General features: G+C 35.3%; 1 pseudogene; it reads right to left on the minus strand.

The window, feature by feature from the left end:
* Positions 1-10,319: 10,319 nt before the first annotated feature.
* Positions 10,320-25,402, minus strand: part of LOC112926942 (cell cycle progression protein 1-like) — a 37,639-nt pseudogene continuing 22,556 nt past the window's right edge.

The raw sequence follows: 25,402 nt of genomic DNA on the forward strand, positions 1-25,402 counted from the left end.
ATAAGTACAAAACTGCAAAGTTATGCTGAAAGAAATAAAAAAGCATCTTAAGTAAATGGATATATAAACCATGATATAAACCATGATCATTTCTGGTTCATGTTCATGAAACCATGAACCAGAAAAAATTCAATATTAAGATACCAATTTATCTGTTGATCTGCAGATGCAATCAGTATAACAAATACCTTTCTAAATTTTAACAATCTACTTATAAAACTCACATGGAGCTGCAAATGATGAGTAGCCAAAACAATCTTGAAAAAGAAAAAAAAAGATGGAAAAATTGCATTAGCTTTATTTTAAATCTTACTATATAAAGTTATCATAATCAAGGTAGTATAAATTAGACAAAGAGACAGACATATAGCTCAATAGAGCAGAACTGAAAGTCCAGAAATAAACACACACACATTATGACCTATTGAATTCTGAGAAATGGGTTGAGGTAATTCTGAAATAAGAGGAAATCATTTCAAGAAATGAGACTTAAAGAGGAAGTTGGAAAAAAAATAAAAAATAAAAAATAAAAAATTATAGAGGAGGTTGGGAGATGGTGGCAGGGTAGGAGGACCCTAAGCTGACCTTGTCTTACAAATACAACTAGATAACTATCAAGCCATTCTAAATACGCCCAAAAATTGACTTAAAGACTGATAGAACAAACTCTGTAACAAAAGGTAGGGAAGAGGCCACATTGAGGAAGCTAGGAGGTGCAGAGAGCCAGTGGTGGGAGAAAAACAGATTGTGGCCACTGCAGTGGGTAGGGAGCCCTGGTGTCAGAGAAAAGGTGAGAAATGGACTAATACACAGGGGAGTGCGCAAGGAAATGAATTCCCATAGCATCTTGCTTGAAAAGTGAGAGAGGCTGAATTTCTTGATTTCTTGCAACCAGTGGAACTTAAAACCTGGAGTTTTAAAGACCAGTGGGCTTGTCTGGGATACAGCCTGGAGGACACTGTGCTGCTCTTGGAGAGAAGGCAGGCAAACAACCCATGGACATAAAGTATAGAAAGAGTAATCTGAATTGCAACTGGAGCATGCAATGCAGAGGTTATTTGCTCATCTCAGACTGCATCCAGAAAGATACCATTCACAGAGAGACCCCTTTCCCTAAAGGGGAAACAAAGGAACTGGCCAGCCCCTCAGCATAAGCACAGCAACCCCTGCAGCAACCAGCATAGCACCAGCACTCGCTAGACACTGGCTACCTAACCTGCTTACAAGACCTCTCACCTCTAGTCCCCACCCCTCACCGCCACTACACACTATAGTTCAAACAGTTTAACACCTAGTTAAAACACACCACATTCAGTCCAAGGACCAAACACTGCCCACAACAGGCAAAGAAAGCCTCTGCAAGTGACAGACCTGAAGGATAATATAGGCAGCACAAAACAGCAGAGCATATGCAGCACACACTGGAGACACTCCTGGATGTACTAGGCCCTGGGGAAGAAGGGTCACTCTATGGCAGGACACTACAGGAGCTCTTCTTCATGAGGCCATTACTCTTAAGAACAAGAGATGTTGCTGCCTTTCCTAAAACAGAAACATACACAGAGGCTTAGACAAAACGAGAAGACAGAGAAATTTATCCCAAATGAAACAATAAGACAAGGCCACAACTAGGGATTTAGGCAAAACCAATATAAGTACTGTAGCTGGTAGAGAATTTAAAGTAATGATCATAGGATACTAAATGGACTTTAGGAAAGACTGGGAGACTGAGTGACACTCTTAACATAGCAATAAGGAAAAACATAGCAGAGATAAAGGTCTCAATAAATGAAATGAGAAACACATTTGATGGAATGAAGAGCAGGCTAGAAGAAGCAGAGGAATGGATTATTGACCTAAAAGACAGAGTAATGGAATGTAATCAAGCTGAACAAAAGAAAGGAATAAAGAATTATTCAAAACAGGAGTAGACTTAGGAAACTCAGTGACTCCATCAAATATAATAGCATTCATATTATAGGAGTCCCAGAAAAAAAGAGAAAAGAGGGCTTAAAATCTATTTAAAAAAATTATAGCTGAAAACTTCCCTAATCTGGGGAAGAAAACAGATATTCAGATCGGGAGGCACAGAGAACTCCCATTAAATTTAAAAAGCCAGATCCACACCAAAATATATTGTAATTAAATTTGAAAAATATAATGTAAAGAAAAAATCTTAACGCAGAAATAAAAGGCAGTAATAAATGATATATAAACTTTAAAGGAAAAAAACACAAGAGAACAGATCAAATGAAACAAGGAGCTGATTCTTTGAAAAAAATCAGTAGAATTGATAAACCTCATTCAATATTTTCAAGAAAAAAAAAGAGAAAAAAGACCCAAATACCTAAGACTACAAATATGAGAGGAGAGATAACAACCAAAACCACAGAAATATAAGTAGTTATAAGAGAATATTATGAAAATATATGTGCCCACAAATTGTCAACCTATGAGAAATGGATAAATTCCTAGAAACATTTAAACTACAAAAATTAAACAGGAAGAAATAGAAAATTTGAACAATTACTAGCAAAGATATTGAATCAATAATCAAAAAACTCCCAACAAACAAAAGTCCAGGACAGATGGTTTCACAGGTGAATTCTACAAAACATTTAAAGAAGGGTTAACACATATTTGTCTGAAACTATTCCAAAACAGAAAAGGAAAGAAAGCTTCCAAATACATTATATGAGGCCAGCGTTACGTTGATACCAAAACCAGATAAAGACACCACTAAAAAAGAGAACTACAGGTCAATATCCCTGATGAACACACATGCAAAAATTATCAACAAAATACTAGCAAACTGATTCCAAAAATATATTTTAAAAATCATTCGCAAAGATCCAAGCGGACTTTATCCCTATATTGCAAAGGTAGTTCAATATTCACAAATCAAAGTAATACATCACACTAGTAAGAGAAAGATGCAGAAAAAAAGATATGCAGAAAAAAACATTTGACAAACTAGAATATCCATTTATGATAAAAACCCTTAACAAAGTAAGTTTAGAGGGAACATTTCTCAACAGGATAAAGGTCTTTTATGAAAAACCCACAGCTAGCATCATCCTTAATGTGGGAAAACTGAGAGCATTTCCCCTAAAGTTAGGGACAAGACAGGAATGTCTACTCTTACATGATACTGTATATAGAAAACCCAATAGACTCCATCAAAAACCTTCCAGAACTGATAAACTAATTTAGGAAAGATGCAGAATACAAAATCGATGTATAGAAATCTCTTGCACTCATATATACCAATAATCAATCAGTAGAAAAAGAAATCATGAAAACAATGCATTTATATTTGCACCCAAATTGTGAGATACCTAGGAATAAACTTGACTGAAGCAGTGTAAGACTTGAACTCTGAAAACTATAAAACTCTGATGAAAGAAATTGAAGATGACACAATGAAATGGAAAGATGTTCCATACTCATTGATTAGAAGAACAAATACTGTGAAAATATCTACACTATTCAAAGCAATATACAGATTTAAGGCAGCCCCTACCAAAATACCACCAGCATTTTTCACAGAGCTAGAACAAATAATTCTAAAATTTCTATGGAATTGCAAAAGACTCTGAAAAGACAGTGATCTTGAAAAAAGAAAAACAAAGATGGAGGCCTCACAATTCCAGACTTCAAATTATATTACAAAAAAAAAAAAAAGTTATATTACAAAGCTGTAGAAGTCCAAACAGTATAGTACTGGCACAAAAAAATAGACCTATAGGTCAGTAGAACAGAATAGAAAACTCAGAAATAAATCCAAAATCATAAGGTCAATTAATCTTTGACAAAGCAGAAAAGAATATCCAATGGGAAAAAGTCTCTTTAACAAATTATTTTGGGAAAACTTACAGCTACATGCAAACAACATAAACTGGACCATTTTCCTACACTGTACACAAAAATAAACTCAAAATGGATTAAAGACCTAAATATAAGACCTGAAACCATTAAAATCTTAGAAGAGAACACGGGTAGTAACTTCTCTGATATCAGTCATAGCAACATTTGTACATATGTCTCCTGGGAATAGGGAAACAAAAGCAAAAATAAACAGGACTACATCAAAATAAAAAGTTTCTGCATAGTGAAGGAAATAATGAAGAAAATTAAAAGGCATTTATAGAATGGGAGAAGATATTTGCAAACAACATGTCTGATAAAGGCATTAAATTGTGTATCCAGGGGATCCCTGGGTGGCTCAGTGGTTTAGCGCCACCTTCAGCCCAGGTCATGATCCTGGAGACCTGGGATCGAGTCCCGCATCAGGTTCCCTGAATGGAGCCTGCTTCTCCCTCTGCCTGTGTCTCTGTCTCTGTCCCTCTGTGTCTCTCATGAATGAATAAATAAAAATCTTGAAAAAAATAATAAAAATAAAATAAATGATGTATCCAAAATATATAAAGAACTGATAAACTCAACACCCAAAAAACATAATCCAACAAAAAATGGGCAGAAGACATGAATAGATATTGTCCCAAAGAACACATCCAGTTGGCTGATACTTGAAAAGATGCTCAACAGCACTTGTGGTCAGGAAATACAAATTAAAACCATGACGGGCTGTCATCTCATATCTGTCAGAATGGCCAAAACCAATAGCACAAGAAGCAACAGGGGCTGGTGAGGATGTGGAGGAAAAGGAACCCTCTTGCACTATTAGTCAGAATGCAAACTCGTCCAGCCACTATGGAAAAAAGTATGAAGGTTCCTCAGAAAGACAAAAAATAGAATTACCCTATTATCCAGCAATTGCACTATTGAGTATTTATTCAAATACAGGGAATATTTATTCAAAGAATACACTATAATACTAATTCAAAGGGATACATGCACCCCATGTTTATAGCAGTATTATTTACAATAGCCAAACAATGGAAGCAGCCCAAGTGTCCATCTCTTGATGAATGGATAAGAAGTGATTTATATATACACAATGGAATATTATTCAACAGTAAAAAAGAATGAAATCTTGCCATTTTCACTGACATGAATAGAACTATAGAGTATTATTATGCTAAGCGAAATAAGCTGAGAAACAAATACCATGTGATTTCAGTCATATGTAGAATTTAAGAATCAAAACAAATGAGTAAAGAGGAAAAAAGAGAGGGAGAGAGAAACAAATCAAGAAACAGACTCTTTTTAAAATTTTATTTATTTAATTTAAATTCAGTTAATTAACATATAACATAGTATTAGTTTCAGAGGTAGAGGTCAGTGATTCATCAGTCTCATATAATACCCAATGCTCATTACATCACGTGCCCTCCTTAATGCTCATCACCCAGTTACCTTGTCCTCCCATCCTGGTCCCCTCCAGCAAGCCTCAGTTTGTTTCCTACGATTAAGAGCCTCTTATGATTTGTCTCCCTCTCTGATTTAATCTTGTCTTATTTTTCCCTTCTCTTCCCCTATGATCTTCTGTTTTGTTCCTTAAATTCCACATATGAGTGGGATCATATGGTAAATGTCTTTCACTGGTTGACTTCTTTCACTTAGCATAATACCCTCTAGTTTCATCCACGTTGTTGCAAATGGCAAGATTTTTTTTTTATGTCTGAGTAATATTCCATTGTGTATATGTACCACATCTTTTTTTATCCAAGGAAATGGACTCTTAACTATAGAAAAATCTGATGCTACTAGAAGAAAGGTGAGTGGTGGGATGGGTGAAATAGGTGACAGGGATTAAGGACAGCATTTGTCATGATGAACACTGGGTAATATATAGAATTGTTGAATTACTAGTTATATACCTGAACTAATGTAATAGTGCACCTTAACTAACTGGAATCAAAATAAAAGCTTAAAAAAGCCCCCTCCCAAAAACATAAAATGTAAAAAGAAATTATTTTTCCAAGCCAATAAAAAGGAAAAAAAAAAGAAATGAGCCTTCAACAATAGGACATCTGCACCATAAAAACAAAACAAAACAAAACAAAAATTAAATTCATTCACATCATACTTGAAAATTATTTTGAAATAAACCATAGAACTAAATGTAAAAGTTAAAATTGTAAAATTTCTAGGGAAAAATATGAGAACATTTTTAATGTAATAGATAACCAAAAATTTCTTAGATTGGATGTCAGAAACATGAAACAAAAAAGAAAAATAATAATGAATTGAACTCTATCAAAATAAAAAATTACCCTACTAAAGACAAGCTTAATGAAATAAAAATGGCAAATCACAAATTAAGAGAGAATATATATAATATATATACACATATATATAATATATATACACACACATATATATACAGATACACTTGTTTCTAGAATGTAAAAAGAATTTTTAAAACTCAATGAGTAATACCATTTTAAAATTTAGTAAAAATTTAAGAATAATTCTTTTTATAAGTTTTTATTTATTTATTTATTATTTTTATTTTTTAAAGTTTTATTTAAATTCAAATTAGTTATCATACAATGTAAAATTTGTTTTGAGAATAATTCTTAAGATATATCAAATATTAATAAACATCATTAGTTGAAACAGTAAAGTAAAACTTCAATGAAATGCTGCTATACACATGCAAATGGCTACAATAAAAACTGGTGCAAATGATTGTTGTCAGTTATTTGGAGAAAACTACATCATTGATGGGGAAGTATAATGACACAACCATTTTGCAAAAACAATTGGGCAGTTGCTCTTGAAGACATACATTTACATATGACCCAGAAATTTCATTCCTTGAGATTTGTCCAAGAGAAATAAAAACTTATGTCCTCACAAAGATAGGTAGAAATGCTCAGAGTGGGAGCCCTGGGTGGCTCAGTCAGTTAAATGTCTAACTCTCGATTTTGGCTCAGGTCATGATCTCAGGTTTGTGCACTCAACCCTGTGACTGGCTCTGTGCTGAGTGTAGAGCCTGCTTAAGAATCTTTCCCTCTCCCTCTGCCCAACCCCCATCCCCCTGGCTCATGCACATGCTCTCTCTCTCTCTCTCTTAAAAAAAAAAATGCTCACAGTAATTTTATTTATAATAGTTAAAAACTGAAAGCAATTCAAATGTTGATTAGCAAGGAAATGGATATTATTATATGCAGCACAATGGAATACTATGCAGCTATAAAATGGAACCAAGGAAACATGCAGTAACATTGTGCTAGAAGAAGTCAGAAATATTATGCTGAGGAAAAGGCACTAGACACCAGAGAATCTATACTTCATGATTCCATTTATATGAAATTCCATAAAGTTCAAAATAATCTATACTCACACCACGAACAGGTATGAGGGAACTTTTGAAGGTGACGCAAATGTTATTTATCTTGATCAGGAGAGTGTTTTACGAGTGTACACATGTGTCATAACTCACTGAATTGCACACTGTAACTGGATACTGATTATTCTAAAGTTGACAAAGAAAGACTAAAAATCTGCAGCTTCATTTGTTACTACATTTCATATCTTGAATTAACATTTGGTAATAATTTACAAACTCATGTCAGGCATTGTTATAAATGCTTTACAAGTATGAATATTTAATAAAGCTCGTGTGGAATTTCATTGCTTGACAGTATATTGCCGAGTGATTCCCGACTATTCTTTCAGGTCATCATAATCCTCACAACAACACTGCAATGTAGGCTGGGCAAATGTATTGTCCCCCTCATTTTAAAGGTAAAGAACCTGAAATATGTTGAGGCTAAGTAATTTATTAAGCAAAGTCCCTCAGCTACTAAGAAGAAGATTTGGAAATCTAATCCTATCATTCTTTCTGCTGATCCTTCTAAATAATTCATTGGCAAATTTTTTGAATTGAATAAATTGTATATTTTTGAGTAATTTTCAAATTTGGAAATTGATGCTATTTGTCCTTGCACTTTTAGAGAAAGAAGCTTGCATAGTTGACTCATCACTACTTAACTTTGTTCTCGTTTTACTGCAGCTATTGTAAACAACTAGTCCATTTGCAACCCACGTATGGGGAGAACACACCTCCCATGGACTGTTTATCTTGGGTGGTTAATGATCTTGAATCCAACATCTACCAAGGTTAGTGCTCAAGAAACCTTTCCAAAGCATTCATTAAAGAGAATTTTTTCCTTCTCAGAAGCAAGTTCAATGTGAATTCTTGCTTTCTGACTCATCTGCCAAGTCCAGCACATTGCATTTTGCCCCAGAGGGACCAGAGGACTGAACCAACCCGTCAAATTCTTGCCATAAATTTAGCTTAAACTATGAGATTATTTCTCCTGGGAAGGATGTTTCACACCCTTCAAGCAATCCCTTGGACATTTTAAATATTTTTCTCCTTATATGAGTGCTTTTTATTTAAGACCAAGCACGATATACTTCTGAACTAGATATTTTCTTTATCACTGTGCATTTGCTGTTAGTAGTAAGTAGAGATGTTGTAGATGTGTGTGCATGTATGTGTGTGTGCAAGAGAGACAGGATTGGAGGAGAGGGAAAAGGAGGGAGGAAGGAGGGACAAGAGTCTATTAAAAGACATGTGTCTATCATCTAGATATTCTGTGGAGTGATTTCTGTGCCAATTAAGAATGTTTACAGAATGCTTTTTTTTTTCCTTCTGGGACACTTTTGAGGAAGTCTCAAAAGAAATTTACTTCAGGCATAACATATATCCCGACTATTAATTATATGATTTATGGATAGCTGTGTTTCCAATACAGAGAGTTATTATGGAATACAGAACTGTAAGAAAGTGTTCCTATAATGTGATAGGTAGAAAATGTCCCCTGCTCCAATATGTCCACGTCCTAATCCCTAAAACCTAGGAATATGTTACTTTACATGGCAAAAAGGGACTTTGGAGTTGTGACTAAATTAAGAATCTTGAGATGGAGAGATAATTCAGGATTATCCAGGAGGGCCTGAAGAAGTCTCAGAGGTCCTTACAAGTTGAAAGGGAAGCAGGAGGTCAGAGGGAAATGTAAAGGTGCTAGGCACTGCTGGCTTTGGGGAATTCGTTTGTTCATTTGCTTTTATTTTAATTCCAGGGTAGGTAACATACAGCATTATAATAGTTTCAATTGCACAATATAGTGATTCAGCTGACTTTTGAATGCAGAAGAGGCTACTAGCCAAGAGTGCAGGCAGCCTCTGGAAAATTCAAGGGGATAGATTCTCCCCTAGAACCTCCAGCTCTGCCAACACCTTAATTTTGACCTAGTGAAACCCACTTCAGATTTTGGCACTCCAGAACTGTAAGATAATAAATTTGTGGGTTTTTTTGTTTTGTTTTGTTTTGTTTTAGCTAGCAAATTTGTTTGTTACAGCAGCGATAGGAAGCAGACATGAGAATAGATGGTAAATGTTTTTTTTTTTTTTCCAGAAAAATATAGCCTTTTTACTTGAACATTTGTTTACTTCTAGGAAATAAGTGCTTTCCTAATTTCAAGCAACTATGATAGAATTGCTGTGTTCTTCTACACTCATTTGCCAGAAGGTGGAACTGGAAGTCACATATATGACTATGAATGGAAATTAAAAGGGAAACTCAACAAAAGATGAAATTCTGAACTGTGTTTAAATCTTTCTTTGAGAAGTAGACGTTGCTGGGTAGAAATATTCAGAGGTTGCATGAATACTCCTGTGAACACTGAGTAAGATTCATGGAACTAGCAAATAAACCCAGTGGTTTTACCAAATATCACTACTTGAGGAAATGTATAAAAAATATCACAAAGTATAAAATCATACATTAATACAAATGCCAGATTTTAAATGAAGACCTTTAGTTTTCCTCATGATATAGTTTTATTGTTTCTTCCACAATATTCAGATGTGCAAGAAATTTCACAAGAGAACAAGTCAGCAAGCTCCTGAGAAGGCAGAGAATTCTTCACAAGTCAACGGGCTCTTGAATCCATAAAAGGACAAGAAGCAAGTACAAGATTATAAAATGTTAAAGATGAAATCCCATCACAATGTACTTTTTTCAAGCTCTACTGCAAATTTAATGCGACTATCAATGTTAATTACACTTTGTCATATGATTTGAGCTTGCTTTAGGCTCATGCACGGAAAGGAAGATTCATTCCCTGCACAAAATCCGTTGCATGCCTGGCTTCCTTAAACCTACAATTGAACATTCCCAGTGCCAAAAAAAGTTCAACAAAGCTAAACTACGGGAAAATGTAAGTCAGTAAGATTTTGCTTGATGCTTCTGAGTAATAACGTGAAGTCATCGAACTGATACTTAGAAATGATAGAAAGATATTATCTTGATAATTTCATTTTAGTTTCAACACCAAACATGGCAGAAAGCATCCATGTTTCTGTTGCCATTTTCTCATCTAACTTAATCATGATGATCAAAATTTAGGCTCAAAAGGTAAGTACCCCAATTCCATTTCAAGATTTGCCATGTGCCTTCCACTAGTGAGACCATATTTATGTCATTTACCTTCCCTTTTATAAGATTGTGACTGTGGGGGCTCTGGTCTTGTTGTTGATGCCTGGAGTTTTCAATATTTACCATACATTGCTTTTTATCTGGTTGACTGGATCCATATGAAGGGGAAAGAGTGTGACCAAAGAAATGTCCATATATGTGTATCCATCCAGCTTCTCAAACACCCCATCATTATCTACTTGATATTCCTTCATGTCTTTAAGATAGCCCTTAATATCATTATCAAAGTCCCGTAAAGAGCTTCTGATCATGTATAAAGACACCATTTAGGAAAAGCTCATTGATGTATTGATTGAGTTCTCTCCAATGATGAAAACTATCTAGTTTTTCTAATAAATGCTTCTTAATTAACTGTCTGAATTCATCTACCCTTACAGCATTCAATGCTTTCATATTAAAAAAGGTTATTGGATTCCTGTTGAACACATTCGAATATACCAGAACAAGACATTCTGAAAGAATCATAGTTTTCACTACAGCCATACACAGCACTGCATTTCTATCAGTTTGTATTTTTTCTAAATTCTTCAGTGAGTTGGCATTTCTCTCCTTTCCTCTCTTTGCACAGTAGGGCCCTTATTATTCTGGTTTTGTGTATGTGCCTTTTACTGTGGGTGTAAATATTCACTAAAGACTATGGTTGGTTTTCTAGCTGCTTCTACTTTTGTGGCACCAAATCTTTGATTGCCCTCTTCATCAAAGATATTCTTAGTGTCTCTTTGAGATGCCTGAAAATAGATTTAACTGAATTCAAACACTTTTTTGGATTTTCTATCTAGCTTCTTTAGCCTGGTTAATTTTTTCTTTATGATGCCTCACAAACTCCTTGGTGGAATTCTTCATGGCATCAAATATTTTCTTAACTGAACCAAAAAATAATCTCCTTCAACTTCTTTTTAATCCTGTAGTTTTCTCTGCTCCCTTTCTATTTTCCATCATTTTTTTGTTTTACATTTTGATCTTTTGCCTCACTATACAGACTTTTCCACAAATCGGAATGCTGCTGTTTGAGCTTTAGCTTCTGTTCCAGCTCAGTGAGTCTTTCCCGTAAAATTTCTATTTCCTTTTTCTTTTTTTCAGTCACTACATTGGGAGAGTCTGGGTTGCAGTATGACTCACTAGAGCCCTGCTGCTGGAGCTCCACTTTTAAAGCCATGGTTATTAGTCATTCTCTCTCTAGCTCCTCCCTTAGCATCTTTGCTTCTGCAGAGTCTCCGTTTGATTAAAGAAGCTGTGTCTTCAGCTTTTCTTCTTCCAGATGCTGCTTGAGTTTCTGATTTTCTGTAAGTAATTCAGTCCCTGTCCCTTTATCTTCCAATATCCTAATCTGTTCTCTTAGTTTCCTTAACTCTTCCTGTAATGAAGATAAGGCTTTTTCTTCCCTTTCCAGAGATATGTTTAATACTGCTTCTCTGTATCGAGATTCTTTTTCTGAGTGTCAAAGGACATCTCTTCTTCAATAAGGGCCCAACATCTTACAAGATTTCCCTTCAATGACTTATAATCTATAAAATATTCTTGTTCCTGTTGACATAGGGAAAGAGAATCCTTCCTATCATTTGATTCATCTTCACATATCTTTCTGACTGTTGACGCTTCTGAATCTGAATTGTGCCATAGAAATGTCCAAACCCCACGCCAGTTGCAATAACCAAGGCAAGTATAACACACTTATTGAGACCACTGCTGAACTGGCATTCACACAACTCCTTAGAGGGTTCCATTTCTTATTCGGGGAGTAGCCATTTCTCAGATTCTGAACTAGAACATCCTCTTCCTAGCACGGCGTCATCTAAAGGCAGGACTAGGCTGATGACTGGTTTCATCACTACTTGATTTATCATCACTAGGTTGGGATGAAAATACACTTTCTGGCTGACAGAATGTATACTGGCTACTGGAAGAAAAGCCCTTGTTTTTTGTTTTGTTTTTTTAAGATTTTATTTATTTATTTATTTATTTATTTATTTATTTATTTATTTATTTAAGAGAGAGAGAGAGAGCAGAGGGAGGGGGGAGAGGGAGAGAATCTCCAGCAAACTTCACACTCAGCGGAGAGTCCCACTTGGGCTTAATCCCAGGACCCTGAGGTCATGACCTGAACTGAAACCAAGAGTTGGTGGCTCAGATGACTGAGACACCCAGCACCCCTAGCCCATGGTGAAGTCTTCTGAACTCTATGCTCCTTCAACAACTATAGCATCTTGATTTCTAATTTCTTCTAACTTAGGTGGCTTAAGGTTAATAATATCATAATCATCACTGACATTTCCAAAATAGACACTTCTTCTCTCTCAATTGCTGGTTTCATTTCCATCAACGCTGGATAAGCAGTTTCTTCTATTTACCCTGTGCCATTTTGGCTACTCTCTCCCTGCTCTGACTGCAATACTTAGAGCCTCTCTTGCTCTAAAGATATATATTCTAGAGTGAGCCCACAACTGTCACTGGCTATACCATGTTCAGAATTCACTATCTCTAGATCAGAACCCTCATGATTGGTGACAGTCCAACCATGAGATGAGTCACTATCACTGGAATTTTCAGATGCTTTTCAGGTCTAAATGGGCCACACCATCTCTACCAGAGTGTGTTGGCTGTCACGGTGGTGGTGGCCACAGCCTGTAAAAAGTACTCTAACCTTTATGTTTCAGATCCTGTTCTAAGCCCTAGCTGTTTCTCTTTTGTAGTCTTCAGGGCTTGGAATTTTAATTAGTGAAAGATAGGATTGGTGGCATCAGTTTTTAGGATGACAACACTGAGTTGTTTCCAGGAGAGCAGTAACACCAGCATCAGAATATCATCCCTCCTGAAATGTCTGAAATTTGAGACTATCTTCCAAGAGAGTCCTTCTTAGTATCTGAACCCTCAGAGTCAACAAGTTTCTCATACAGAGTGTTTAGTAAATACATGTTGGTTGAATCGATAGAGAAGACGGTTGCCTATGAATAATTTGTACTAAAGGGACTTGATGAATAATATTATCTCCTCTATTAGCTGTTGGTGTCTGAGTGTCACCTTGTATGCCTGTGGGGAAAGGCAGAGTGCACCTTTGAAGAAATGAGAGAGTAATAAGAGGAAATGTAAACCCATATGTTTTAGAGGTAAATAGTATAACAATGAAGGGACATTTGAGAGAGACACAAAGTATGGTGATCGAGGATGCAAAGCTCTGGCATCGAATTGCATTGACTCCAATACTGAATCTCTTATGTTTGAACCATGTTGTTTCTGGGAAGTTACTTAATATTTGTGTGTCAGTTCCATCTTATGTCAAATGAAGAAATAAATGTCCCTACCAAGCAAGCTTACTATGAGGAATGAGTGATTCAGTATGAGCAACACACATAGAAACATAGCAAATATGTACAGGACACATACAGAAACTCTAGGTAAGCTCCATGAAGTGAAATGGAGTGTTTGGGGGCAGCAGTAAAAAGGATGTGCTTTTTATTAAAGTGATGTGATTTTATTAGAGGAAGGGTTCATGAGACACTGAAGATAAACTTCCCTATTAAACATTTGCCTATGGCTAGTCCTGGGCATTAAAACAAACTGACAGTCACACTTTGCTAGTTTAGGAATATTTTTCTTCTTTATCATCTCTTCATACACATTGGCTTTTGATGAATTTTCACCATTTTAAAGTCATAGACTCACGTTACTGACCTCATTAGCAAGGGGCAAAGAAAAGCTGCATAGTCAGTTGATAATAAAAATTACTGTGGCCTCTAATGATCAATTAATTGAAATAATAGCTGCAAAGTGCTTAAAACTAAGTAAGCAAGCCCAAAATAACGGCTGTTGCTAAATGGCTGCTTGTATATTATTACATCAAGTCAGAGTAATGCTGCTCCTGTTGTCTGTGTGTAGGTTGCTATGGCCACTGGACACAGCCATAGTTCGCAGACAGTACAACTCCAAGGGGCATACTATTTATGAAATGACTGTTCACATTATAACTGCCATTAATAAAATGCCATTATTCCTTTTAATGTCCTATTTCTTTTTATTATTGATGTATAAGGGACATGCAATAAAATGTAGAGATTTCAAGTGTTCATTTTGATAGATTTTGACAGCTGTATACAGCATATAACCACCATCCAAAACAAGATATAGAACTTTTCTGTAATCCCATAAAGTTATTTCTGCTCATTATTGAAAAATAAGAACCTACCTTATCACCACCTTGGTAACAAAGTTAACCACTTTCTGATTTTTATGACCTTAAAATTATTCTGTTTGTTCTTGGGCATCATACACATAGAATCATAGAAATGTATTCCTTGGTGTCTGGTTCCTTTTGTGCAGCATAACATGTGTGAGATTCATCAGAGTTGTGAGTGTATCAGTAGCATGTTCTTTTTTATTGCTCAGTAGTATTCCATTGTACGAGTACAATAGGATTTGTTTACCCATTTCTTCTTCATAGCAATTTGCTTTCTGTCATAGGGTTATTATGAATAAGGTTGCTGTGCATATTCTTGTCAAAGATTTTATGTTGACATATGTTTTCATTTCTTTTCAGTAAATATCTGATGCAAGATATATTGTAGGCTTTAATGCAAAAGCTAAAACTATAAATCGTCTAAAAGAAGTGATAGGAGAATATCTCCAAGCCATTCAGAGAAGCAAAGATTTCTTTGATAGACACATAAAGCACTAACTGGAAAAGAACAGAATTGATAAATTGGACTTTGTCAAAAGAAATATTCTCTGTATCTGAAGATGTCATTTAAAAAAATGAATAGGCAAGCCCAGGAGTAAGAATAAAATATTTGCAATTTGTAAAACCAACAAAGGATTTTTGTCCAGAAAATCTATAGAACTAATACAAATCAATAGTAAAAAGACAAAAGGCCAGGAAAAGGGGGCAAAACATTTAATCAGACAACTGACCATACAAATACCCACTAGAGGACTTGTATCACCTAATTTTAGGACTTATTCTACCCTAGAGTATTCTCACAGTGTGATATTGGTAAAAGGATACAAAAAATAAATGTATGAAACAGACCGATAGCCCAGGAAGAAACAGATATATATTTAATTAATTCCCCTTTTCAATTATTCTGCTGACGCTTGCTGCCCTATTATCTCTTTAACACTCCAGTGTTCTCATTGTTCTTTCACTTCTATGACTTCCTCTCATAATGTCAGAAAATCACTTCTGAATTTCCACTTGCTTCTAACTCTCTTTTTTTTTCACTAGAGCATATGATATCAACCACACAGTAAGAAATATTGTTTTCTCAACAAAAGAACATCCTATGCCATAGTTGACTGGTAACTTACCTAATGTTATTTACCTAATGTTATTTGTAGATCCACAACTTATTTGTTATTACAAATATATTTCTCTTGGTTGGTTGAGGAAATGTGCTAAAGTTGAGACAAACATTGCAAGAATGTAAGGTTAATAAGAGAAAAGTGTCTCATGGCTCTCCTTATGTCACACTATATAGGAGACCCTGATGCCACACCTGTATATAAAAAGCCTCCTTATCTCAAACTAGAACCCCTATAGGCCAGTCTATTTTTAATGTGAGATTTATTTAAATAGCCTCAGTTTCTGATCTCTTCAGTGATGTGGTGTAGTCAGCTATTATTGGTATTTTTAATTACATGATCTACACTTGAATGTTAAAAATGGAAGTAAGCCATAGTAATCAGCAACAGGGAGAGAATAATCCGAGACTATAAAGTTCTTAAATCTAATGCTTCACAGTCTTTTTTTTTTTTTCAGAAGTATTATAAATTTTGATTTGGGGAAATATTTTCAGTTCTACAGATTACTTCCAATAACATGAATCAAAGAGAAAGCATCACTACTGGGAGTTTTTAAATGATTTTATTTGTTAAAGGAATCCCCAACTGAATGCTTTTTGTGCATTTCTGAAAATTATAAAATGATAGTGCTATAAGAAGTCTGCTTTTATATTTGAAAATTTATTACAATCATCCAGAAACCTGAAATCAATAAATTAAAAGAAAATTGTACCCAAATAAAAAAAAGATAAAGGAAAGGACCCAATTTGTTAGTTTTTCAGATAGATAATTATATCCAATAGCATTAATGTTAAAGAGCATATATAGAGGGCAGATTGCCTGAGTAGCTCAGTCAGTTAAGCTTCTGCCTCTTGGTTTCCACTCAAGTCATGATCTCAGGGTCATGATCTCAGAGTCCTGAGATTGAACCTCACCTTGATCCCAACTTGAGGCCCCTCATTCAACTTAGAGTCTCACTGAAATTCTCTCCTCCCTCACTCCACCTTGCCCTTCCCCCCCTCCCACGCTTACTTGAGTGCACTCTCTCTCTTACTCTCTAAAAATAAATAAATAAATAAATAAATTGAAATAAAAGAAGCAGATATACCAGTTAGGAGGGGTTCTTCTTCTTAAATATTACATTTAAAAATTAGCCAAGAAACAAACACAATGACCGAGGCAAATCACAATATTGGAAGTGATACTGTTCAGGCTCCTGGAATAGGAGGAAACAACAGTCTCCAGCATGCACGAGCCTGACAATCACATCTGTTTTAGTGTGTGTGTCAGGGCCAGGAGTTGGGGGAGGCCTCCCAACAGTAGCCCACTCCCATTCAATTTGCAGAATGGAGAAAATAGCAAGCGAAAGGATTTCTGGTTTATTTTGACAATTTTCTAACACAGGAAGGAAAGTACTACTGACACCTGAGGACATAGCATATTCTGATCCGTGTGCTAGGGGCTTTGACACACTACCTTATCTTCAAACACTATGCTAGTTTCAGACATACACAGGAGGTATTTTTATGGCTTCGTGATTTTTATTTGTTTATTAATTTTTGCTTATTTATTGCAAATGAAGATTTTAAATTTGAGAGAGATCGAGGAATAGCTTTCAAGTCACAGTCAGCACTGAAATTTGAGCCCAAATTTGAGCTGGGCTAACTCAAAACAACTTTTTTTTTTCACTACCACAGCAGTATCATTCTCTGGTTAAGGACACAGACTTGGTGGCAGGATCCCTGAGTGAAAATCCTGACCCTGCCATTCATTCATTCATTCATTCATTCATTCATTCATTATTGTTCAAACTTGAATAAGTCATTTGATCTTCCTAAGAGCTATATTTCTCATATATAACATGGGAATAAAAAAGAACCTGTCTCATAAGATAACACTGAGGATTAAACATATTAATTTATGTAAAGCCGTGGTAAGAGCTCCCTATACATACTATGAGCTCAATAAATGCTCATAGTTATTAATACACTATGTAAATATTATTATGGATATTAGTAAGTATGTATTAATTGGCATGTTGTAATAATTTCTGAATATCTTTTAAGTGAATTGAAGTGTAATCTGTAATTCCTTTTGAGAGAGAAACTTTATGTACTTATTTACATTATACACTAAGATTTTTTTGGAAAGAAAAACATATATATGCTCATGGCATAGGGGAAATTATGGTCATAATTATTTTGACCAGAGAAGCAATGGAGCTGAATCATGCCCATTACCCAATTAGCCATGATCTACAATCATCAAAACTATAGTTGCTGTCTTGACATAATTGTTCTTTTTATCTTGTTTAGGACATAAGGAGTAACTATAGATAACACTATTTGACAATTAAAATCTAAATGATCACGGTGCTTCAAGATGTCTATCCACTAATTAGAAAAATGATTAACAAGGTATAATTTGCAAGTTTGTCAGTAGTAGGATTTAACTAGTATTCCACTATTACATATTAAAGTTTAGAGATTAATTTTCTCTCAAAAATTATTAGTGCTTCATCCCCTATTTCATAGGAATAAATTTTAGAACAATTGTTTAATCTTAAACAATTATTTTTGATAATGGAGAACCTATCCCCAAATCTTGGCTTCAGACTTTTCATTCAGAGCAATGTAAACTCTTAGGGAAACTTATTTTCAACAATGGCAGGACTGCATCACACATCTTTTACTGTATTTCCTTTTTCCATTTCTATATACTGCTCTTTTTTGTTTTTTTAGATTTTATTTATTTATTCATGAGAGACACACACAGAAAGAGAGAGAGAGGCAGAGACACAGGCAGAGGGAGAAGCAGGCTCCATGCAGGGAGGTCAATGTGGGACTCAATCCCTACACAAGGGATCACACTCTGAGCCGAACGCAGATGCCCAACCACTGAGCCACACAGGCTCCCTACACTGTCCTTCTTTTTCCTTAAGTATTCCAAGCATTAAAATGGCAGGGACATCTTAGCCTTCTCAGATTTTCTTTTATCCGTTGCAGTTTCTCATGAGGTTCTGAGTACATGCCTGCTAGGAATGTACATGTGATAATCTCAAATCACTATACTTTGGGTTTATCTTTGGCTCACCATTTTCCCTTTGAAAAAGCCTCACTTTTCTTGATATCCTCTCTGCCTCTAGCTCAATTCTACTTTGAATTTCTCAATTCTTTCTCCTACTAGGCCAAAATATAAACCTATACTTTTTTTTTAAGATTTTATTTATTTATTCATGAGAGACACCAAGAGAGACAGAGACACAGGCAGAGGGAGAAGCAGGCTCCCTACAGGGAGCCTGATGTGGGACTCGATTCCGGGTCTCCAGGACCACGCCCAGGGCCGAAGGTGGCGCCAAACCACTGAGTCACCCAGGCATCCCCAAACCTATGATTCTTAATACTGTCCTTAAAAAGTATTTAAATGAAACAATACAGGATCCCTGGGTGGCTCAGTCGGTTAAGTGTCTGCCTTCCCCTCAGTCATGATCCCATGGTCCTGGGATCTAGCCCCACGCCAGACTCCCTGCTCCATCGAGATCATGCTTCTCTCTGCCTCTCTCTCCCTCTTTCTATTGCTCATGAATAAATAAAGAATCTTTTTAAAAAATTAAACAATATGTTAAGCATATTCTTTCATTCATCCATTCATTCATATAAAGTGAATATTAACTATTTGCCAGGCTTTATTTCAGATTCTGACAACACTTCAGTAAACAAAACAAACTAGAATTCTCTCCTCATGTTTTAAGGGAGACATGAACATACATAAACCAACTAAATAGGGAACATAGTAGAGACCACTAGGTAGGTGAAGAATGGCCAGGATGTGTTAGAGCAGAAGTCTAAAGATGAAAAGTGCCAATTCTGAGTATATCTGTATTTGGGGCAGAAGGAACATCAAATGAGGAGCCCCAAGCTGGGGACAAATGGCATTTTTTGGAAGACAAAAAGAAAATCAAAATGTGGTTAGCAAGTGTGAGAGAAAGTACAAGTTCAGAGTCCTTTGTTGCAGAGTTGAGAATCCATTCTAAGTAACATTTAGTACATTATTAAAGGATATAAGGAGGTTAACTAAGAAGGTTTGTTAACTCCAACCTTCTGTTGGAGAGCCAGTCCCAGCAACTTGGGCCAGCAACCACAATGTAGAGGTGGCCTCGGTGAGAACATCACTGCCACTGCCACTGAGCACCAGAATTATAGCTCACACCATTAAGATTGCAGATTGGGTCCCCAAACTCTAACTTTCAGTAACAGAACCGTGTAGACAGTAGGAATGCTGAGAGATACTGCTCTAGCTTCTAACTTGAGAACCAAGGACTGATCATGTGACATTGGGAGGGTGTTCGAAAGACGACAGTTCATCAAACAGCTGATAAATGCCCACTATCTCACAGAGAAAAGCTTGGAGTTTAAAATGTCAATATGATTTCAAGTGTGTTTTATGCATTTTCATATTCTCCAAATTCTGCATCATGGAAATAAAGAAATTGAATAATATGAAATATGTCTGAGCTCCCCAGCATCACAGAATTAGTGTGAGAGCACAAGAGCTGTGGTGATCAGGAGCACCGATTTGTGCCTTAATTTATAGAGTGCCTCCGAAGGACATTTAATCAGCAGGACCAGCTCTGCCAACATGCATAAGAGCTGCTCGCCCTTATGTGGAATCTTATTAGTACGATCAAATGGAACTGACACCTATCCCTTGGGAATAAGTACATCACTTGTGTAGGACTCTGAGGTGGAGATAATTGACCACTGAAAATGAGCATGAACTATGAAGAGTTCGGCAGAAAATGAATGATTTTTACAAATGTCATTCAAATCTTACACTCCTAGAGTGACACTACCACACTGCTAACAAAGCCAAAATCATTTTTATAAAGGAACCTGAAAATTGAGACGTTTAAACTCCATCAAATATACTAAATAAGGTTTTCTCCTTGTACATTTAAAATGCATCATATTTGCCAATTAGCTCATGTTCAGAAACCATCTTTGCTTCTGTGACTAGACAAGGGATACCAGATACTTGTGACCAGATAACACAACGAAGAAAAACTGAATCCTTTAGCATTTCATTTAATGCCTTAGATTTTAAAATAAAACTTTTTTTCAGCTTCATTTTGCATATGATTGGGAAATAGTTAAAGTCCATTCATTCCACACAAATTTCTACCTATTTCAAGCAAAACACTTTACTGTTTAGAGACAATGGGAAAGATATACTGGCTGTGTATCAAAATGACCTGGGGAAATGTGCTAAAATAAAGACTTGGGGTTCCACTGCAAGATTCTTATTCATTATTATCTCTCAAGGGTTCAGAGAGCCAATACATCTAATGCATTCATCAGTACTTGAATATTATTGCAGTCTGTCCCCAAGCAGATCTCTTAGTAAAATTGCATGATTTTCATCTTATCAAAGAACTACAGGGGAAGAGTTTTTACAGAACTAGGATCCAAACATTTTGAAAAAGCCATCTAAATAGTTACTAAATAAAGGACATGATGAAAACTTAGCTCCCCAGGAAAATCTATTAGAAGGAGTCCCTTTCTTCCCCTAAGGTTTACATTCCTCCGATATCCCAAGCACTTAGGAATATGATTCAAAGAATATTTGGAGGGATTATATAATAATAACAATAATAGTAACAAACAGAACAAAATATAAGTAAAAGATTATAATTTAAAAAAAACAGTGAGGTAGTATTCAACAAATAAATGTATTCAACAAATAATACATTATGTAAATAAAAGCTAGAACAACTTCCAAAACCAGAAAAACAAACTAATCTCTAGGACACACAGTGAAAATATAAACAAAATAAAAACAGATTTGGAAATAAGAATGGGACTGCAACAACATAGAAGATTTTTATGAGACTAATGTTTATAATTACAATTAATAAATATGAGATACATATATTTTTTAAATGTATTAATTACCCAAGCCAAAGCTGTGGAAAACTAAGCCTAACAGCTACACACAAAAAAAACAGAACAAGTTTTTAATGACTTGCATCCTTAAAAGAATTCTAGGTTATGTGGTTTTTATACCTAAAGTAATAAAGCTTACTGCTATAGAATCTATTCCTGAGAAGAGAAATTAGCAATGATCTCTTATGTCACAAAGAATCAATAACAATGATCAATAAAGATTATTAAAAAGATGAATACAGGGCAGCTCCGGTGGCTCCGCAGTTTAGCGCCGCCTTCAGCCCAGGCGTGATCCTGGAGACCTGGATCAAGTCCCACTTCGGGCTCCCTGCCTGGAGCCTGCTTCTCCCTCTGCCTGTGTCTCTGCCTCTTTCTCTCTCTCTCTTTCTCTCTCTCTCTCTCTCTCTCTCTCTCTCTCTCAGGAATAAATAAATAAAATCTTAAGAAATAATAAAATTGAATTCTTATATATAAAAAAAAAAAAGATGAATACCAGAGGCACCTGGGTGGCTCAGTAGGTTAAGCATGTGACTCTTGATTTCACCTTAGGTCACCATCTCAGGGTGGTGGGATCAGGTCCTATGTCAGGCTCTGCTTGTACCCTCCCTTTGCTCCTCTCCCCACTTGCTCTTTCTCTCTCCCCCCTAAAATAAATAAAATCCTAGAAAAACAAAACAAAACAAAAACAAAAACAAAATAAAACTCATTAAGGAAAAAAAGACAGATGTGCAAATAACATACAATATGCAAAATATCATGCAATTGTAGAACATTTTACAGATCATAAGAGATTATTATGAACAACCTCATCACAATGAATTGGAAGCTTTAAAAATGAATATGTTTTACTTAAAATGTTAAGACAGCTCAAGAAAATATAGAATATATATAAGATCATTTGAGATTAGATTTTCAGACAAAAAATGAACGGATCCCCCAAATAGAGCTCAAGTAAGCTTGAACTCTACTGCTCTCTAATGTAAAAGTTCAAGCAGTTCAGGGCTGTGGAGTAGCCATGTTCTAGATCACTTCTCTATCATTCCTAATATTTAGTCCGTATCTCTGTGATCTAATATCATGTCTGGATGTCTGGCCATGTCTGGCCATCACAGCAAAACAAAGACAGTTTTATAAAGAAAATTACATGCCAATCTTATTTATGAAATTAAATATATATATCCTAAATTAAACTATTAAAAACTTGAAAAGGGAAATATCTATACATATAGAGAATATCCACACTTGATATATAACAAAAGTGGCACTTTATCAGTGGATAAGGAGGTATTATGCAATAAGTGGTCAGAGCCAAATGGTTATCTGTTTTTAAAACAGGTGAAACCAGATCATTTTTACATTACCTTATATGAAAATAGTAATTTCCATGTAGATTAAAGTTTGTAAAGCTAAACTTTAAAATGCTTCGAATAGGGAGGCCTGGGGGGCTCAGTGGTTGAACGTCTGCCTTTGATTCAGGGTGTGATCCCGGGGCCCTGGAATTGAGTCCCGCATTGGGCTCCCTGCATGGACCCTGCTTCTCCCTCTGCCTGTGTCTCTGGCTCTCTCTCTGTGTGTCTCTCATGAATAAATAAATAAAAATCTTTTAAAAAATACTTGGAATAAAAAATATGTCTGTGAATTTAGGACAGAGAATTATTGCCTTATTAAAACATATAATCTACAAATTATAAACTACATTATTTTGCAATAAAAATATCTGTATTACAGAAGATATCTAAAACAAAAAATATGATGTTAAGCCACAGATTTGGAGGAGATATTTGCAAAAAAAAAAAAAACTAACAAAAGAATAATATCCAGAATATAAGGAATTCCTTCAAATCAATCTGAAAGAAAGAACAATTGAAAAAAAAAAGGCAAAACACTTGAGTATATATTTTATAGAAAAACTAGGGCCAATAAATATAAAAATATTAGCCATTGCATTGGAAAAATACAAATGAAAACAAAAGTGTGAATGAGAAAAGCCTTTCAAAGTTTTAATTCTGATACCAAGTACTAGTGGGAACACACATTGCATATGAAAATACAAAGCAGTATAAGATTTCAAAGAGAAGTTGTCACAACCTAGTAACACTGAAGATGCACATACTTTACAACATAGCAATTCTACTTCAATGTGTACACCCTAGAGAAAAAAATCCTGTTCATGTTGTCTGTAAGACAGGTACAAAAAAGTTTATTGAAGCTTTGTTTGTAAAAGTAAGAAATTTAAACACCAATATTGATAGAAAAATCTCTTATTAAGTATTCAACATGGAATAATGTATAACCATTAAAATGAACACCAACATTCCTCAACATAAACATTTTTATAAACTGTAGTAGACCTAAAGAGGTACGTCTTAAGGATTAGTCTGACTCAGTCTTTACCATATCCCTCAAGGACTTTAGGTTGATTAGTATCAATCTGTTCAGGCCACTGTAACAAAATGCCACAATCTGAATAAGCTTATACGCAACAGCCGTTTAATTCTCACACATTTAACTCTGGAGATTAACAAGTCTAAGTTAATGGAAACCACAGGTTTGGTGTCTGATGAGGACTCACTTCCTGGATGACCATCTTACCACTGTAGCCCCACATGGGAAAAGGGGCTTAGGAGTTCTGTAGGTCCTCTATTATAAATGGTGCTATCCACTATTGTGACTTATCCAGCTCTCAAAGGCCCCACTTCCTAATATCATTACATTGAACCGTACATTTCAATATATGAATTTGGGGAAAACACTTTCAGTCATTCAACATAGAGGAAGACATAAATAATGTAAAGTCCAGATATAGCTGGTGCAGCTCTCCAGGCAAAGTCAAAAATTGTTATCCATCTTTAATCCTATCTAAAACCTAAAAGAAGAGCAATAGATCTATAAACAATAGATCTATTGATAAAAATCAATATGAATATAGGAACAACTTTTAAGGTTGACCTATGAATAAAAAATAAATATACATATATGTATATATATACACACATATACATACAATTATATATATAACTGAACATAAAGTTATATATGTAACTGAATATAGTTTTATATAGATAGATGGATAGATGATAGATAACTGAATATAAAGGGAAAGTAGTCTTCAATGTATAATACAATGTTCATTATGACTGAAGAAATACATAACTGAAGAAATATAGAACACTAGCATATTCATGTTACTGACCCCAATGAAACACGATTTGAGTTGAGTACAAATTTATTCAATGAAGGAAGCAGAAAAAAACCAAACAGAATGCTGATGTGCAATAGAAATTAATAGTATAGAAAATACAAGAAATATATAGAAAATTGATAAGCTTTGAGAAATCTGAAATCCAAATTTGTTAGCTTATAACTGGAAAAGAATTTTAATAGTTTACCCATTTGAAATATATTAACCTGCTGGACTGACACAGTAATACGACTGGTAGAAAGATACCAATATATATAGTTCAATGCAAATTTATAAAGAGTTTTACATAAAGCAAGAGAAAACACAGAAAGAGGAATGGCTTCCCACGTTTCCACAAATTTCTTTTTTTTTTAATATTTTATTTATTTATTCATGAGAGACGTAGAGAGAGAGAGGCAGAGACACAGGCAGAGGGAGAAGCAGGTTCCATGCAGGGAGCCTGACGTGGGACTCCATCCCGAGTCTCCAGGATGAAGGCAGCGCTAAACCACTGAGCCACCCGGGCTGCCCTCCACAAATTTCTAACAACCTACATATCTCTTAGTGATTTGGATCCTACCAAGCAAA

Source organism: Vulpes vulpes, chromosome 10 (assembly GCF_048418805.1).
Source record: "Vulpes vulpes isolate BD-2025 chromosome 10, VulVul3, whole genome shotgun sequence".
Lineage (NCBI taxonomy): Eukaryota > Metazoa > Chordata > Mammalia > Carnivora > Canidae > Vulpes > Vulpes vulpes.